This window comes from Lonchura striata, chromosome Z (genome assembly GCF_050655825.1).
Source record: "Lonchura striata isolate lonStrDom1 chromosome Z, ASM5065582v1, whole genome shotgun sequence".
Lineage (NCBI taxonomy): Eukaryota > Metazoa > Chordata > Aves > Passeriformes > Estrildidae > Lonchura > Lonchura striata.
This window is the reverse complement of record NC_140740.1, coordinates 84,190,586-84,206,030: the sequence shown is the minus strand read 5'-3', so window position 1 is coordinate 84,206,030 and position 15,445 is coordinate 84,190,586. Positions and strand designations below refer to the sequence as shown.

The following is a 15,445-nucleotide window of genomic DNA, read 5'->3' as shown; positions in this document are numbered from 1 at the left end:
CTGCCCGAATATTTAATGTATGGCCAAGTGCCATGAGACAGATTTCTCCCTAGCACTCACACATTTTTGTTTTGGCTGTGGAAGCAATGAAGGGAGATTTGTTTGTCCTAAATGAGTGACCTAGAAGTTTGAGGTTATGAGAGTGGATTAATCAAGATTTTCTTCATACCTTATGTTTCTTCATACATAACAGGAAAGGATAGGACCATCCTAGGCATTTACCTCATCAAACAGGTTCCACACAGATTTGGACATTCTTCTTTGTTGCATGCCTCTCTTCTTAACATCTTAACAAAAGAGAAGCCAGCTTATACAAATGTTTAGTTCTGATTCTTTAAATAAAATTAATTAATAAAATAAGAAGACTTCTCATTTTCTGCATAGTTTAAAATAATCCACTTAACTAGACACCCACAGATACCTACCTAAAGATGAAAAAACATATTAAAATGAAAGAGAGTTTTCTAAATCAAGCATCACAAACTGGAAAACATCTGAAGTAAGACCAGTTGCTAACTCCCATCATATCATAAGTATCAAACAACTACCAGTAATACTCCAAATTTCCTGGTACAACTGCAAACACTTGCTCAATTGGACTTTCCTCCTTAGGAATGGACAGTCCAACTTCACCTTGCAAATCTGGCTGAAAAATTTCTGTGTTGCTGGTCACCCATCTCTGCCCATTAATTTTCTTCAATGTAGTACAAAACAGACCAACATCTTGAAGAAAATTAATTCACACAGTAGATTCCTTACTGATTTCCTGGTTTCAAAAAGAGAACCTTACCCAGTGACTACTCTGGAGCTCAGTTCTAGCTGACTACAAGTAAAAGCAAGATGCGACTTCAACTTCCTTCAACTCAACTGGGCACCCCTTTCAGGCATGGGACAGAATTATGAAGCCCAGTTGTTGTTGCTATTATTATTATTATTATTATTATTATTATTATTATTGTTATTGTTGTTGTTGTTGTTGTTGTTGGTGGTGGTGGTGGTGGTGGTGTTGGTGTTGTTGTAAACCTTGGTCTGAGCTGAAAGGTCACAACACAGGTTTTCCCTTGGCCACAACTTAAAAATATTACAACATTTAGCAGGGATTAATAATAAGAAATTATAAGACTCAAACTGCTCATGACCACAAGCAATTTGGCTCTGTGTTTAAGAGCGACATTAGAAATGCCAGATTCTTAAATCACAAGCAGGTATGAGAAAAAGAAAACAACCCTGTTTGTTCTTCCTTAGATGCAAATTTTGGCGAAAAAAAGGAACTTGAAAGAAATCAAACGCCATGTCACCACAATGCTGCATTCACATATGAATTGCTTGTGTTTACTGTTATAAAAACCCCAACATTTCAAACAAGAGCAATGGTACATCTCAGAAAATAGAAAGCTTGCTCTGAAAAGGGCTGAACTTATCAAAGCCCTATATTCCATCCTTTTCTTTTCAAGGAAATATCATCACAGAATTTTGGTAAAGTTTTTATTCTAATGTAAAGGCCTTTTGTGGAAGAAAATTATTCAGGTAGGGCATTTGCAAATGACTGCATAAACAACCCATTCATGGAAGCCTGCTGCATCATTTTCTGCTTGAAAGATCAATTCATATTTTAGGTAATCAGTGTAGCGGCTATATCAGTGTGTGCTCCTTCTGGAGTCATATCTTTTCAGACTGAGATTGCTTTACTGAAAAAAAAAACCCATGGAGCTAGACTGGATTTACATAAACTGAAAAATTACAAATGTGCAGCTATAGCAATTACATTAAGGGAGATATATTTTGAAGACATACTGCAGATATAAATGATGACATAAATTGTTGAATTTGAAAGATCAAACTTAGAGCACCTGCACTGCTTATAGCTGTAACCTTAGCTTGCCAGTGATTCCCTTACCTGCTTACCCACTATGGAATTGCATTTAATATTTATGATACTGAACACAGATTATAGGGATTTTTTATTGATGTTCTGAAAACATGGGCTTTTGCTGTGCTCTGTTGGTGACTGCCCATTCACAATTCATGCCATATGTCAAACACTTGCCCTTTGCAAAAACAGAAAGACCCCCTGAAAAATACAGCCTCCACTCAGTCAGCTTGGGGAAGCAAGAATAAAGGGAAAAAGCATTCCCATAGGCCAGAGAAAGGGAACAGGGCAGAAGTGTGGCAAGGTTCCTAGCCCAGTGGAGGGAATCATACATGTGAAAACAAAAATACTTCATACTCCTGCCCTGATTGTTTACCTCCCTCTCAGCTGGGAATGAATCCCATGTCATGCAGGAAAGACACCTCAAGGAATTTTGCACACAAATCCTTCAATACTGAATTAAGAAATATCAATCATATTTTTCTTCAATTCTTTCCTTTCCACTATCTCTTTTCTCACAGACGGGCCAGGAAAAAGGCTGGGACACCAAACAGCCCGTGGAATGCAATACATTTCTCAAAATGGTGAGCAAACCCCTTCAGTCTCAGAGCTTATGGAATGAGTTTTTAGAGGCTGTCCTGGGCATCCAGTTGTTTTAATGTTATAAATTTCCAGAAGACATTGATGGTCTATGATAATTTTTTCCCCCCACTGTGCTGCCTCAGAAGTCTATGGAGATGTGCTTCAGGAGGAGAGGACTCTCCAGCTTTACACAGCCATTAATCCCAACCAGAGCACTCCAGTTAATGAGACTCTGGCTCCTTGCCTACAAACAGATTCATCTTTCAGAGTCAGGGAATGGAGACAAATTTACAGTGGTTCTTTGAAAAGGGCGTTAAAAATATTGGATTTTCACTCTTCCAGTCACGTGAACATGACTCTGACTATAGAAATGGGGAAACAATTCATCTCTCAGTAAGGCAATACATTTCAGAAGCACAATGAAGATATTTTTAGTATCTAAGCAACTGGCCACTGTGGCATCTTTTAAAATAACAAATTCTTCTCTCCCTAACTGAAGCTTGCAGAATTAACCTGGAAAATTTCAGTCATGCTTCTCCCACTTGTTGGTCAGCTATGAAACTGCTCACTTTTTGTTTTCTTGCTTTTGCAGCTGACATGACTGAGACATTCTCTCCTCAGCTTGGGGTTTTTAGAACCTTTTTAGGCAGAATTTTATTCCCCCAATGGCATTTGAAAAATGTTTTACTTTGGAAAACTCATTTAAGAGAAAACGTACCTTCTCCTTAACCAAAGGCATACATATTTCTCTATATACAGATTAATTAGTATAAGTTAATTAGTATCAGAAATGACAAGAGTTAGACTTTAATTGTGTGTGTAAATTGCCCATCTTTACTAGGGTTACTTTGATTTTCAGGAATGGAACTTTTTTTTTGTGGATACAAGTGAGATTCTAAGGAGTGTATAATGAATATGTAATTTAATGACAATTCAATTTTACAGAGACAGGAGGTGGAAAATATTTGATGTAGGTGTCCAGGCTTTAACAGTGGAGGGTCTTGCAGCACTGGCCTCTGTGAGAAGAGGCCAAGAGTTAAGTTATGGTGGACACAGATGATTCCAGGCACTTCCAGCTGGCTCCAACAGACCCAAGACAGGACTTAGCTGAGCCCCCCAGTCAAGCTCGCATCACCTCTCAGCAAAGGTCACAATGCTGTGAATAGTGAGATTTATAAAATGCAAACACCAAGGTGAGAAAAGGAGGAGATGGAAGAAGCTGTCCAAGCTCCACAGCAGGGATTCCCCCTGTGGCCCATGGAGAGGATCACACTAGAGCACAAAGCCACATTGCAATAAATGCAGGACCTTACGCCAGAAGAGGTAGATATTTTCTGTCAGGAAGTTCTGCCTGTGGAGGGCTCCTCTTCCCAAAAATTATGCAAGCTGGGCTACATCATGCTTGAAAAATCCTCTTTCTCCACCAGCTGTAGGAGTCTAAACAATAACTGTTAATACAATTAAATACTATATTTATAGGACACATGGGATTGCTTGTGAACTTTACATTCGAACCCTGTCTCATTCTGGAATAACTGTGCCTTGCAGGCAGAAGGACATGATGGGCCAAGTTATGGTGCTTTTCTTTCTGTCCTCCTGGTGCTTGACTTCTGCTTCCATCCAATACTCAGGGACCACTGAGTCATCAGAAAAATATGCCATTATTAGGGGTACCTTCTGCAACACCAGTTGAAAAAACCAGGAATGAATCCTGCAGTTAGAAAGCATGATACAATTAAGGTGTATCTTCCTTTCATACTGCTGCATTGCATTTTAACTACTCAGAGCACCATTCACCAGGTCAGCAAGGTGCCCTCTTTTGTAGCACAGTACACCTGTGAGTCTACACTGCTGTTAAACACTTCATTGCTATTTAAGGGGAATTCAGCCTTGTCCTGTCAACAAGGCAGGTGGAGTGAGGTGATGAATGTTGCTACCATAATTTCTGTGAACACATACCCTTGTGTCAGCAGAGTTACACCAGCAGCCTTTTCAGTTACAACAGAGAAATAAGTGCATATATTTTATACTATTTTCTTGGGCCAAGAATCCCTTCACATTATCACCGCACTGAAGTGTTTTGGGGAATAAATATCAGGAGGGGATTTTTTGAAACACAAGCTTAAAGTGACCTGAAATACTGCAATGTGGAGCTTATTGTTCCCATCCTGTTCTTCAGATGTATCACAGATGACCTTGAACTTTTGAGTTCTGAGCCTGGCCCCAGACTGAGGAGTGAGGATTTCACAAAGAAATCCTTTTGTGGTAATAATTTCCTGAAGCTGTTCTGTGCAGTGATTTGTTTCCCACTCTAGGTTTCCTCACTGAAAATGGGATGTAAGCATTGACAACTGGGTTGTAATGACTCATCCTTACTTTGTTCTTTTCAGATGGAGTGGTTTTGGGGTTGGTGTGGATTTTTTTTGTTGTTATTTTGTTTTGGGTTTTTTTGCAGAGGATTTTTGGTGTCATTTTTTTAGTAGCAACATATCATTCCAGAGAAGAAAAAAAATCCCATACCACTATTTCCTGCTTTCTTTATTGTAGTCTGTCAGCTTCTGGAAAAAAAGGATCTGGTTTCTTGGTCTTTTGAACAGCTATGAACTCTCTGCTAACCTTCTCTTGAAAGTTCCAGAATGCTGAATTGGCTACCTTTCTCTGTGGGTGAAATCCAAATGCTGTTTTCTGGCTAACTCATCCCTTCACAGTCCTGTGAAAGCAGAATGACACAGGTGGTTCTTGCCACAAACCCATTATTTAGAGACTTTCAGATGCTAATGCCACTGATTATACAAAGAGATCTCACCTTATATGCCTCTGAAACAAAGTTTACTTGTACAGCATTGAAATAAAGAGGGAGAATTTGCCAGAACAGAGTCCTTTCAGAAGAATTATTTTTTAGCATCAGTGGAGGATAGAAAGATTATGCATTGAATAAAGATGGTAAATTATTTTTTCTTTCAAGGAAAAATAAAGGACACACAAAATTAAAAGCAGTATTGCTTAAAAGGCAAATCACAACACGTATAGACCACAATAAATGAAAATTCACACTTCATCTCCTTAGAAACCACTATTAGGGCAAAACATGGTAAATTACTCTATAGAAAATGTAGGAAAAAAAAGTACCTAGTGCAGAGAAGAACCATTCATTTCTTTGCATGATTGTTAACAGTTAATGCTCCCCCTTCAGTCGACAGAGATTTTAAAAGCTTTTCTTTCTTTCTTTCAGCAGGGAAGGCTGAGATTGTTTGTGCATTAATGTTTAATAGTGAGTGCATTGCAGCTGTAAACAGAGGAGAGTACAAGGAAAATGAGTGAGTTGTCCTGTCCTGTCACAGGATTCCTAAATGTCCTTGTGCAGCTCACGTCAGTCAAGATGAAGGAACAGGGGAGTTCTAAGAGATTCAGACAAAAATCAGAGCATGTGCAGGCTGAGGTGTCTTCTGAAGACACAGGTGTGAGCCCAGCTCATCTCAGCTGAGATTCATGGTGCCATCATCACCAGACTTTTCTCAGGTCCCCAGATCCATCAACTCTGCTTTTCTCTCAGGATCACACCATTCCTCTGTCCAGCAGCACTTCATTTTTAACTAAGATGAGAAATTCACAGCTTAACCTCATTGGATATCCTACCCTTCCCTCTGTGTCTCTTGGGAAGTGCCTTAAAGAAGGTGAGCAGCAGGCCAGCAAAAGTCACAGTAATGAGCTTCACATGATCACGAGTAAAGCTTTAGTCAGAGTGCACAGATAAGGTCTTACTTACCCACTTATTTTGTTACAGATTATAATATTGTAAGTACTGCCTGTGCATCCTGCAATAAGAGGAGCTTCTTTTTCCATGCAGTTACTTCAAACTACTGTTCATGTATTCCTCTTCTGTTCAGTTTTGTGAGCACTTGGCTTGAAAAGACGGGTGTCTGCTAAGGAGGGCAGCAGCCTTTCTTGAAATGGAAAATGTAAACTCCCTCCCTCCAAATTATTATTTTAATTTTGAAATTAAGGGGCTCTCAGACAAAGATATGAAAGCAAGAATAACAGTTCTTTATTAGGAAAAAAAAAAAAAGATAAAAATAAGCAATACAGTAATACAAAACAACACTGACAGAGTCAGAATAGAACCCGACACCCTGTGGGTCAGGGTGTTGGCAGCAGTCCCATTGGAATGGTGGCTGCAGTGCTCCTGCAGTGACAAATGTCATCCTGTTGGAGCAGTGATCCCCTAGAAGGCTGCAGTTTTCCTCTGAAGGTCCAGTGGTGATGTAGATGGGCCTGGTCTTCCTTTGAGAATCTAGTGGAGAAGAAAACTGCTCCTCTGGGAGCATGAGGGAGCTGGGAGCTGGATGACTTGAGGAGTCATGCAGCCACTGAGTGCACCCAAAGAATATATTTCATCTATAAGATGTGTGGAATTTCAATCAGGCAAGCTGACTGCTTGAATGCCAGAATAATAAAGATGGTTTCAGGCCATTTCAGTCTGATCTAAATATCTGCCTTTTATGAGAGTTCTTTTAAGTCCAGAAACCAGACTTTGCCTTTCTTCTCCTTCATCTTTGAATACAGCCATCCTTTCAAAAGGCATAATGAGGAATGTATCTTGTTGACACTTTGCAGTTCTGGAAGACAGAAAAAAATGCTGTCGTCATCACCATCATCATTGATAATTTTTATTTTTATTGAAAAGACCTTTATAGAATGAATTTTTCTCTTTACAGAAAACAGAAACAGAACAGGAAAATGGGCAAATGTTACAACCTGAAGCTGTCACGGGATCTGTCCTGGGAATTTTTAGTCTGCCAACTTGTCACAATCCATCACACTGATTGCTGTGTCACCTTGCATCTTGAATGAGCTGTTCTTGGCAAGAAAAAGCTAAACTTTCTTCCTAGGCTTTGCAACTCCTTTCCCTGCAACAGTGGCAGAGAGATGATGCCATTTATCTGGGCTTTCAGCAAGTGAGGACTGTCTTTACCTTTCTTTTCCACTGGAGACTCAGAAAACAGCGTTTATTTAAGCAGCAAAGACGTACAGCTGAGGCCTTGTTGTCTCTGCCATGTCATACATCAATTTCTGACTTCTAAGTTGTAAAGTGGCACATATTCCTTCTTTCCACTCTGCTCTTTCTCCTTACTCTGGGAGGAAAAGATCTGGCATGTGGGGTGTGGGAATCCAGAGCTTCCCTCTGGCTGCACTGGAGGGTCTGGGACCCTGGCAGGGGTCAGGAACCCCCCTGGACAGAGCCCCCAGAGACACTGACTGTGATCTCTGGCCATGGAAAACAGTTTTCAATCTTACAGGTTGAATTACAAGCTCTGAGTGTTTGATATCAGTAATAATTAAGTGTGGCAAGGGTGAAAAAGTAAAATTTTAGGATTCTAGATGAGGGGTTCAAAGGGGACAATATGGAGGAAATTGGCTGTGCCTTGTCCTTTTTCTCCTTCTTCATGCCCTCCATGTCTCACTGTGGTGTTGGCATTTTTCTGTTGGTTCAGGCTGGGGACACACTGTCCAACGTAGGTGACAGATATTGGCACGTTCTTGTAAATCCAGCCCAGGGAGTTTCTGGTATTTAATGTTTGTAACATCCCACTGAGGGCAGAGCCCCACACGCTGCCCTGCAGGACAGAGCTGGGCAGGGCAGCAGAACATGTGAGAGATAAACAGAATAAACAACCTGGAAACCAGCACAGACCAATTATGGCTTCTGCTTTGGCAATGGGGCAGAAAGACAGAGACTTTCTACAATCTCAGAATCATCAATACCACAGATTCCGACAGTGGGGCTGAAGAACCAGAGGGTGGTGGGCTAGATATATTTGCCCTGCATGAGACAGAACTGGGAGCTGACATGTGGAGAGGGCAGGTAATGTGTGAGGCATGGCATGGCCATGATGAGGAAAGGAAAGACAGTGAGGGAGCCAGGAGTGTTGCTATCCTTTATTGTAAATGCAGCAATGTGCTGCCATAATCCTTTTTGGTTAACTATTTGCCTTCACAACTAGCTTATTTTCCCTTGCTGGTGTTCTAGAAGATAGGACACATCCCTTCTTCCCTACAGCTGTCTTTAAGAAAGAAAGAAAACTACCCTTCTTTTCTGCATATGGAAAAATTAATGTACTATAGGAAAGGCAGCTCTGCCGTTGTCTCATAATATATAAAACCCATCAGTATTCAGAGCAATCACACCACACATGCACAGAACATATAGATGCACTAGATATTCCTTGTTACTGTTTTAATATTACAAGACCACAGGGAACCGAGCTTTGGAGTTAAACAGCATGGAGCAAATCAATAAAAATTTCAATGTGAATTGCATATCTAAAGGCTAAAAGGCTAACGCCTTGTGCCAAGAGCAGTGGCAGAGGATGGAAAATTACTTACTTTAATTAGTTTAAAAACAGAGGAAGATTATGAGGATTTCTGGATGATTCATAAATGCGATGCTTCTTTTAATCTAGTCATTACAGGATTGAAAAATGAGCTCCATAGGAATTTTCCTTTATGCTCTGAAATTGGTGACTTTTTTTTTACAGCTGTTTCAACTATCAAAGCAATCTCTGATTTACTGACCTGGAACTATCTTCTGCCTTATCAAGAAACAATGTCTGAGACTGATTGCTGTTGCTGATACAATTATTTACTGACAGCAGAAAAGCTGGTGAGAGAAAGGAATCCTGAATGTTTTGATTATATTGGTCCCATGTACACACATAGTTTCTTTCCAGATTATCCAGTGCATCTGGACTGGACACATCTCATACACTTGTACTTTCTGACCAGAAACTCCTCTCTCTTTGCTCTCCCTTCCCAGTCATCTCATTTACTTTGGATATCAGGCAGCAATAAGCCAGAGAAGATATTCTAAGCCTCATTCAAAACAACTGAGCAGGTTCACCTGAAACTTTTTAAATCATTTAGCCTGAGCTACACACCTGGCATGGAAAAGTATCATCCTGGATGCTGAGTGTATAGAAAACTGCTAATTGTATCAGGGAAAACTTCCACCCCATAGCACACCACCTGCTTCTCCAAAAGTGACAGAACCAGCCACCATGATTTGCTTTCTGGACAAGCTCACTGTAGCTCTTTTTCTTTGAAAAGCATGTTTTAACAAGTGGCATTTCTAATGACAGGACAATCAGTCTGTTTTAATACATTTGTTTCACTGAGACCTTCAGAAGAGGGTCTGCAGAGGACTTGTCTGGGAAACCAGTACCAACATACATATGAGAAGTGCTAGACAAATTAGGTGAAGTTATGGTTTTAGAACCTCATTATTGGTAAGTTTGTGCATATTTGCACCACTGCTGAAAGAGGTTCAGTCAGATGGAGCAGGCACATATGGGGGAAATAGAGATGTAAATGGCATAGTAAATTTTGTCCCTGGTTTTAAGCTAAAATCTAGGTACCTTCTCTGTGGCACTAGGGAGTTAAGAAATAAGATGGATGCTGTCAGATTCATAATACTGTCCTAGCAGTCTTAATACTTTGGAAGATCTGGAGGTTTTGTAGTCTGTTCTCCTTCTTTTCCTTTGTGTTTTCTGCTACCTTTCCTTAGCTCAAGCCCTTTGGACCAGTTCTAGGTGTTGGCAGAACATTCCTTTATCCTGACTGTATGTGAGATAAAGTTGACAATGCCCTATACAGAGGGAACTGCAAAACTTATTTTCCAGAATTGTTGGCAAATGAAGGTAAAATTAAAAGCTCTCTGCAGATCTGAAAGCCTCAACAAGTCAGGACAGCATCATCTGCCTGTCTGAAGCAAGTCTGGATGTCCTACCTTGCTGTGCTGCAAATGTATTTTCTTGTGTAGTAATTCTCACAACACAGTCCTGATCATTTCTAACAGAGTAGGAATAATAGCCTGGAAAAAACCCCACAAACTGAAATTGAAAGGTATATATGCAGGTGAGAGCAGCATGTCTCATTCTGACCTCTGAAACACTTAAAAAAAAATGTTTGTTGCCCTTGTGGTTTTTTTTTTTTGTTTGTTTGGGTTTTTTTTTGTTTTTTTTTTTAACTGGGATATGCTATTTGGGCCCAAATTGCAGTTCACTGACAATCCAAGATGAAGTCTCAGAAGGATAACAATTCACTTTCTTTCCACCTTTTTTTCTTTTCAGCAGCCAGGTTCTAAGCAAAACTATGCTTTTATCTATTTGTCCTTGCTAGCAGTGGTAAGAGTCTGTTAATTGAAAGGCAGTTATCACTGCCATAATAATTTCATCGTCTCAATTTTTAAAGAGGAGAGTGAAATCTTTGCTGATGGACTATGTAGTTCATGGTTTTACCAGTATGGCTTTACCACAGAGCAGAATCTGGCCATTAAACCTAAAGAAATTTGGGTTTGGACAACATAGCTAGACTAGACTCTACTGCCCCAGTCCCAGTCTCTCTTGCCCTGACCCCCTGGTGATTTTATTCTCCTTCTGGTGATTTTCTGAATAACTATTTTCTTCCCCCCAAAATGGACAAATTAATAAAAGAAAGAAAGATACAAAGAAAAGGGTAAATCAATTGTAAGAAGAGCTACCAATTATTTTGCAGTTTTGGGAACTCAATGACTACACATCAAGCCCACAGTTCAAACTTCTTTGACATCCTCATCTGGAGTCAGCTGATATTTATCCCTTTTCTCATGGAAAATATCAGCTGTGCTGAAAGATAGGAAGCTAGGTGCTGCTGTAATAGCTCACCAAATATGTGATTAGTAGCAGTTCTTTACCTTGACAACAGGAAGAGAAAGAAAAATCATCTGTGTGGGCAAGATAAACCTCTGCAAGCAGCAGTATGCTGAGGCATCAGCATCTCCTGTCTCACTCCTACTAGCAATGTGAAAGTGCAAACTGCAAACACCTTCTGCTCAATGAATTACTAGGAAAATCTATGGCTTACTCAATCTTTGCACTTTATCCCACCTGCCATAATAAAAAAATTATAAGTATTCAACATGTCAAAAATTGTGCTCAGGTATACTGTATTGAAATATCTCATTTTGTTTCCCTAGATTTTCACAAGCAACCCTCCAGACCACTAAATTAGGGAACCTGAAAGGATCATCTCAATCAGATGATCGCTCACAGTTTTACATTATCAGCTGCTCACATGCTTAATTACACATTTCTTACTGCTTATCCAGCTTAAATGTTCCCTGATGTGATAAAAAACACATAAAAGAAGGAGCCATCTATTTCTGCAAGAACTGGGTTCAAAACTGACTTACTGTATGACACATGTACCACCTATTTTGAAAAGAAATTTTCAAAAAAATGACACAAAATAAAGTGCTATAAGGAAAAAGCATAATTTCAGAGATCCCTCATTGTTTAAGTAGCAACAAAACCAACAAACTAACAAAACAATATCCCAAGTGAACATAAAAGAAAGGGAAGAAAAATAAAGGCATTTAGAATTCAGAAAGTAGTTCTGATTCTGAATTTCTTTTTTTTTCCCTGTCTAGACTGAAAAATGTTATGCAATTTTTCAGAAAAAAATCTGAAAATTTTGCATTAAGTGTTGCCAAGGTGTTTATGTTGCAACAGTGATATTACTTCTGGCAGAACTGGCTGAGCCTGAATCTGCTCATCTCAGATATTTCTAGAGGGCACAAGAAGGAATAAACCCTGTATTCTTGTCCTGAAAAACAAATTAATATTTCTCTAACTTGTAGTGTCTTTGAGCTCCACAGATCATCAGTACTTATTTTATACTGTCAGCTATAAAACTGCCCTAACCCACTGGTGAGCTAATGCAGATTTGGGCTGTGGAGGAGAAATTTGAACAGTCAGGTTATGTCACCATACAACATTAACAAAAATTGGGAACTGATTCCCATGGAATTTCATGCAACAAGGTTAAAATAAGGTGGGTCTGAAAATTAATAACTTGGCACAAGGAACTGAAAGCAGTTTTAATACAGACTTCACACTGGTTTTAAGGTCCTATACAGTCAGGACAGTAGCCTTTCAGACTTCTCATACACCAAGCAAATCAAGTGCAAAATATATTCATCATCTTTCTGGATTTAAGCCCTTCCAGTTTTCATGTCAACCCTTGGTCACTCTCTTTTGTCAGTAGCTTTTAACTGTAGAATATGGCTTGCTTCCCTGGGTTTGTTTTTTAGCACTCTTCTCCTACTCTGCTTCGAGTCAGTAATTACCAAGGGTGGCTTTGACATGACTCATTCTGTCTCCTGGATGATCTAACAGATTGTAAATATGAAGACGATTTGTGGGGAAATACACTGGGGAGATTGCGCCTGAATGTTTTTATCATTAAAAATAACACTACCTTGTGTTTTTCCTGTCCAACAAAGCAGACTTTTATATGTAAATCTTTTCCTAAGAATGCTAATGAGATACATAAAATTGCCTCCTTCTTTGGAGCAGCCAGAGTCCATGGAGAATTCCCTGTTTCAGCTGTAAGTTATGAACACCCTGGAGGATGCACTAATATACCCAAAAGAGCCTTCATCTTTATGGAATACTGACCTCTCCCTTCCTCACTCTAATAAGCTCACTTCCAAGTCCTTCCAGCTACAAGAAAAGGCAGAAAAAAATTGAAGGCATTTACATACTTTGAATCAAGGCCTCTTCATTAAAAACTGCCTCTATGTCTTCTGCTTAATGAACATTCCTATGTGTTGCAGGTGCTCCAGTGTTAAGGTGAGAAATTTGACTCCAGGTATGGACAAACCTTAAGTACTCTGTGCAAAAACAATGATTAGAGAGGGGTGAATGTGCATTCCTGAAGGATTTGGGATATGTCAGCAGACATTCCCGATGCTCTTGGAGCAACAAAAAGGGTTAGTAGGCAGCAGTGAGTTTCTAACACAGGCAATCTACCATAAGATGTTTTGGAAATCTATATGTTTTGGTCTGTGATTTGTGCCCTACTTTTTCTGTAGGGCACACTGATTCACCTTCACAGAAATGTTTTCACAACACAGGCTCTGAGCAGTGCTTGCTGGACCCAGGTATGCTCGACCCTGTCAGACAATAGGCTTTTCTTCTGTGAGGGGATGCCCAGAGAGCTACACATCTGGTCTGAATGTCCATCATTGCTACTACAGACCAGTGCTGCCCACTCGTGATGGGATCTGGCCAGAGAGCCCTGTGGAGCTCTGCACCACTGTTATGATCCACACAGATTGGGTCACCATGGTTTAATTCTGCTTGCAAGGGGTATAAACAGACTCAAGTTCATCTCATCAAAAGGTCAAACTAACCCAGCAACAAGGCACTGTGGGCATGTAGGGATGGGTCAAAAAACCCCTCACTTCTTGGCTCTGATTATGTAGGACTTCTGTGCCTATGTCATTCCCCAGCACCACTGTACCTGAACAGCTTGAGGAGTGCACCAACTATTCAGTATTTGGCTTCTTGCACTCCAGGATAATTTGATATCCAAACTACCACCTAGACTGCCCACATGGGGGTTGGGGCTGGTTATCCTTTCTGTTATGTGTAGTAAATATAATTTGCGTCATTCCTTGTATGAAATATGTTAAATTGGATACTTGTTAGATTATACCCATTTTTATTAGTTCTCCCCACTTTGCAGGTGAGACTGGGTGTATATTGGAAACTGATTTACAAGTAAAAGGATGTTGCTCAGCCAGGAGATGGGCCATGGCTGCACTCCAGGCGCTGATCATTGCATAAAGAACCCAAGATGGATCTCATGGAAATCCTCAGACAGATCCATGTGAATGCAGCCTTACCGTAAATCTCATCAGGGATTCACCTACTCCAGACACTGAATTATTCCTCCTCATCACCAAAAAAAAGAAAATCTTATTAACCTATAGACTCTGAATAGAAGAAAAGACTGATTGCTGAAATCTTGGCCTCAGGCGGAATTTTCCATATAAAACTGCTTGGGTCAGGATGGAGGTGTGTGGGCATAGGAGAAAACCTCTGCTGAGGCTGACTCCTTGTTGCACACCCAGGGCCGATCCCGGGCTCGGCTCTGTTCTTTCCTTGTGGCTGGCTAGATAGAATTTGACCGCTAATAAAATTATTTTTTTCCTTATTTTTAATCTGGCTGAATAAATTCTCATTTATAACACTTTCTAATACACACTGAACCAGACAACAGTTACTTCTGATTCCCCCCACCTAAAATAAACTTTCCTTAGGCTGCAGGACCTCCAGGGCATTGTACTGAAGTCTGTGATGTGCATATAAGCAGCACAAGGCTCTCAGCAGGCATAGCCAAAGAAAGAGGTAAAGGGCATAAGACAAACCTCTCGCTCATGAAGTGATAATGCTCCTGTGGCAAAAAGGCTGAAAGTCAGAAAGACTTATGTCAGGTGCCTCACTGGTGTGTTACTCACCCAAAAGTGCACCGCATATCCTAGCCACTATCATTAAGAGGGCTGACAAATGCAGTTTTAAGAGCAAAGAACCCTTTCACACTGGAAAATAAGATGGTGGTTGAAAAAATTTTTTTCTTAGTTTGCAGTTACTGACATAAGCAAGGACACTATACGTTAATATTGAGACATAATTGGTAAGACAGGTGAGAGTAGGGGAGAGTCATAAATTATGGGTCAGAGTACTCACATTTCTTTTTGTATTTAAAATGCTAAAAGAAAATTCCTGAATTTGTTAGAAATTAAAAGGTAAATAAAAGCCTTAATCCCTGGAGATAGCAGTGGAACAATTGGAATTTTAAAACAGAAACATCAAAAGACATGATAAAGAGAAAAACTAAGTTTTATAAAACAGAGACTTAAAGGCACACTAATTAACCAAGAAAAAACAAGCAAAACCAACCTGTCCTTTAAAGGAGTTCTACAAGCATGGGAAAAAGCTTTAAATGTCTCTATTACAGAACTTGTCCAAAAGAAAGGCAAAAGAGCCCTTCTCCCAGCAGGCTTCTTGTCCTCAGTTATGTCAGTGCACAGCTGGAAGGTGTTGAGGTAGCAGGATAAGGGGGATATCATCTCTCTACCTGAATACATTTTGAAGAGGGGGTGAGAAAATT

General features: G+C 39.9%; 1 long non-coding RNA gene across 1 annotated transcript in view; it reads left to right on the top strand.

The window, feature by feature from the left end:
• The window catches only part of LOC110472307 (uncharacterized), a 28,310-nt gene extending 15,154 nt beyond the window's left edge, over window positions 1-13,156 (top strand). The window contains exon 2 of the long non-coding RNA XR_014951286.1: window positions 2,392-13,156. This is a non-coding gene — a long non-coding RNA (uncharacterized LOC110472307). The remainder of the gene's footprint in view (window positions 1-2,391) is intronic.
• Window positions 13,157-15,445: the final 2,289 nt, after the last annotated feature.